At 47.9% G+C, this 4,277-nt stretch overlaps 1 long non-coding RNA gene across 1 annotated transcript; it reads left to right on the top strand.

Annotated features, from left to right (window-relative positions):
* The first annotated feature begins 1,624 nt into the window (after positions 1–1,624).
* On the top strand, positions 1,625–3,623 carry LOC131591142 (uncharacterized). Its single transcript, XR_009280267.1, has 3 exons — positions 1,625–1,658; positions 2,078–2,177; positions 3,580–3,623. It is a non-coding gene; the product is annotated as an uncharacterized LOC131591142 (long non-coding RNA).
* Positions 3,624–4,277: the final 654 nt, after the last annotated feature.

Below are 4,277 nucleotides of genomic sequence, written 5' to 3'. Positions count from 1 at the left end.
CTGAACACGGGGACACACAGAGGGACCAGAGCAGCTGCCTTTGCCCACCTGAAGCTCCAAGGCCAAACTCTGAGCAGGCACGGCTGGAAGAGACTCGCAGGCTCCCTGTTGGCTCTGCTGCCCCACTTGTGCCCGGCCCAGCTCTGCGTGAGGCAGAGGGAGAACAAGGGGCAGCTCCCTCCCAGCCCCAGCCCAGGGACCCCTCCAGCCCCGGGCCTTGGGGCACTGTCAGCACCCGCTGCTCCAGCCACCGCTTCTGCTGGCACTGACAGCAACAACCAAACTGGGGCTGGTCCCGAGGGAGCAGCAGCAGTGCCTGGATCTGATCCCTCAGCCTGGGGCAGCCCCCTGGGGGAACAGAGGGCACAGCAAGAGGGACAAAACCAGTCAGGGTCAGAGACTGGAAAAAGCCAGAGCTGGGAGCAGGAACAGCTGCTTCATTGCACTCTTGGAGAAAGCTCTTGGCTGGGTCAAAGCACTGAAAGGTGTGAAAGGCAGAGAGGAGGCCACACCAAACAATGCTCCTGTTTTCACAGCCTTCTGTAATAAATGGAAATGATTTGTGCTAACTAAATTGTAGCTATTTGGAAAGTTATTATTAGAAGCAATCAAGGGAATTGGTGTTACAAGGCAGATGTACCCCCCCTACAGATGTTACCTGTTAAAATTAAGGTACAGAATGTAGTTTTGAGATAAGTAACGTCCTAAGACAAAATTGATCTTGAGATGGATAAAGTTGGAACGACTAGGCATAGGGCCTGAAAATGATAAAATATAAGACTAATTAGTGGAGCACAATGCTTACTTACATAACACTATGCTTAGTACACAGGTGCAGCCTGTGAGGTTATCCAGAGGACAACGAGGATGAGTGTAAGCCTTCATCCAAAAGACCACTGAAAGAAGACTGAAGACCCCCTAGCAACAAGTGAAGCATGCACCATGAAGAACAGTGATGTAAAATTTAAAAATTGGAAGTAGGGGGAAACTTATGGGAAACATTAATGAATATGTATAAGTATACAGTATGTAAAGTTTAGCTTGAAGTGCTGTGTTTTGTACATGAGGTGGGGTGAGGAGCCCTCCTCATACTCCGGTCAGTTTTGCTTATGCTTTAATCACACTTAATTACTGACAAACTATATATATATATATATATGTACACCTGAATATATTTACTAAATGGTACTCTTTTACTAAATTGTATTTTTTTTATACCAAAATTGTATTCAATGCACTAAATTGTATCCATTTTTTCTTTATTATTAAACTCCTGTTAACACAAAAGACCTAGTTGTCAAAATTCTAATTTCATTTATAACACTAACAAAAATGAGCTACCAACAGAGCTTGTTTTGATCTACATCAAACTTTGATAAATGTCTCTCCTCCTGACAGCGACTCCTCTGCAGCTGCTCTGGGAGATCTCCTGGGCCCAGCCCAGTAAGAGGAGATTTCACTGGCGCTGAGGTGCTCAAGGGGGCCCATTTCACTGCTCTGCTGAAGCCCAAGGACATTGTGTTTCCCCAAGGAGCAATGTTCCTTTCTGGCACTCACTGCCCCATGAGGGACAGGATTCAGTTGCTTCCCCTGGCTGAGTTACAGCCACAGTGAGAGGGAGGAGCCCACCCATGGCTGCTGCTGGGTCCAGACATTCGGTGAGATAAAACTGTTACAAATGAAATTAGAATTTTGACAACTCGGTCTCTTGAGTTAACAAGACTTTAATTAAAAATGAATACCATTTAGTAAATTGAATAATAATTGGTATAAAAGAATACAATTTAGTAAAAGAATACAATTTAATAAAAAATGCAATTTATATATGTAACCTGCAAGTAATTATGTATGATTAAAGCATAAGCAAAACCGACTGGGGTACGGGGAGGGCTTCTCACCCCACCTGATGTACAAAACCGACCAGGGTACGGAGGGGGCTCCCCACCCTGCCTCACATAGAAAACAAAGCACTTTAAGCTAAACTTATATACTGTATGCTTCTACATATTCATTAATGTTTCCCGTAATTCTCCTCCTATTTCAGAATTTTCTGACTTTACATCACTTCTCTTCACAGTGCATGCCTCACTTGTTGCAAAGGGGTCTTCAGTCTTCTTTTGGTGCTCTTTTGGCAAAGGCTTCTCTTCTTCCTTGTTGTCCTTTGGATAACCTTACAGGTTTGTGTGTGTGTACTAAGCCTTGTGTTATGGAAGTCTACTAATTAGTCTGATATTTACTGATTTGTAGGCCCAATGCCTAAAGTCATTCTAATTTTGTCCATCTCAAGGCCGTTTTCATCTTGGGACATCACTTATCTTCCAGACCACATCCTGTACCTCAATTTTAACATGTAACATCTGTAAGGGGTGCATCTGCCTTGTAACACTGATGCTTTTGATTGCTTCTAATAATAACTTCAATAACAGTTACTATTTAGTTAGGACGAATCAATTCCATTTACTACAATCCCGCATTTCTCTTTTTGATCACATTGATTCATGCTTTTTCAAAAAACAACTTGAATCTTAGTAATTTTTCTATATTCTCAATAATCTCATTTTTTGCATTCACTTTTTTCCCATTTCTAATTTTTTTAACATTTCTTTTGCTGCATCACACTCTCTTTGAGAGGCGTGTGCACTCTCTCTCAAATTTGGTTAACATTTTTTTGAGCTATTATAGTTACTTTTTGTTCAGTATTCCTTGAATTACTGAATGGATTAGTCTAATAAGGCATGGAATCATACAAGGTAGAAACAATAATCTTAATGTAAAACACAAAATCATAAATTTTAACTTTTTCCACTAAGTACTTTAAAAAGGTTATCTCACCAGTCAGTCTTCAGAAGAGAATTCCATTTTTGAACGGGTACATGTGTTACTCTTTTAATTTCTTCAGCAATTTTCGTGATGGCTTCTCCATGATCATTTATTTCCACACAACATTCAGGTTCATTAAACCTTCTACAAACTCCCCCTTCTCCAGTTAACGGATAGTCCAGGGCCATTCTGTTTTGATCTACACATGCTCACATTTGTGAACGTTGCTTGGCCAGCAACTTTAGGGCAGTAGAGGTATGGTTTGAAACGACTTTAACTACTGCTTGTAGTATTATGAACTGATCCAATAGATTGGATCCTGGACCTCGGTATAAGGAAGAAGGAGGGTTGTATAACTATTAAGGTACAGGTTCTTTTCCACTTCTGAGGTAATTCCCTATACACTCTTGGCTCACAAATCCAATATATTATGTCAGGGGCTTTCCATTTGTTACTGGTTGTATCTGGCTGTTCTCAATAGAATTCTTGGTCGCTTATGGGTTGGTAAGGGTTAGCTCCAAGACTTTTATATTAGCACAACTAGCTGATGGAGCCCTGATCCACTGGGACTGCAGGGCAGGGCGGCACGGCGGCTCCCCGGGCAGCAGCCGGCCCTCTGCCCCCTCCAGAACCCGGCGCCAGCGGCTGCTGGCCGGGCCTCAGGGCTGGGCGGGCACGGCAGGCTGGGGCTGGCTGCAGGCAGCGCCCGGCCGAGGGGCAGAGCCCGCACCAACCCTTCCCTCCTGCCGCTCTCTCCAGCTGGCACAGGACAGGAACCGAGCGGCCGAGGACCTGCGCCGGGCCCTGCCGTACCTGCAGAGCCCACAGGAGCCCCTGCAAGAGGCGGCCATCAGGTTCATCGGTGAGCCACGAACCCGGGCTCCCTCCCCGCCCCGCCGCAGCTCGGCCCCGGCCCCGGCTGCTGCCCCGGCAGCGGCACCCGGGCCCGGCGCCCTGGAGCCCCGGCTGCCCTCGGGGCTGCTGCCGGCCTCTGGCAGCCAGGCCCTTGGGCTGAGTCAGGATGCGGCAAGGGCCCGGGCTGAGCCCTGCCGGGGCGGGAGGGCGTGTGGCCACAGGGCTGGCAGTGCCGCTGGCAGGGAGCTGTGCCGCTGGGGCCCTGACAGGCTCTGTGTTCCCAGGGATAGCCGGGCGGCTCCTGAGGGGGCAGAAAGAAGAGCTGCAGCTAATTTACAAATGTGAGTGAGGGCAGCGGGCTGTCTGCGGGGCTGCTGGGTGGAGCTGCAAGTTCTGGACTGTCTGCGAAGGGCTCTGCTCAATGTCCGGATGAGGGCGGCGTGGGCGGATCACACCGAGATTTCACGTGGGGCATTCGTGGGCAGCAGCTTCGGGCTGATCCCCTTGGTCCCTGCTCCCTGCTGGCCATGGCAAGAGCCGGCTGGGATGGCCCTGGCAGGGGGGTCTCCATGGGCCCCCGCAGGTCTAGGTTCTGACCATGG

Source organism: Poecile atricapillus, chromosome 37 (assembly GCF_030490865.1).
Source record: "Poecile atricapillus isolate bPoeAtr1 chromosome 37, bPoeAtr1.hap1, whole genome shotgun sequence".
In the NCBI taxonomy this organism is placed as follows: Eukaryota; Metazoa; Chordata; class Aves; order Passeriformes; family Paridae; genus Poecile; species Poecile atricapillus.
This window is presented reverse-complemented; position numbering and strand designations above follow the sequence as displayed.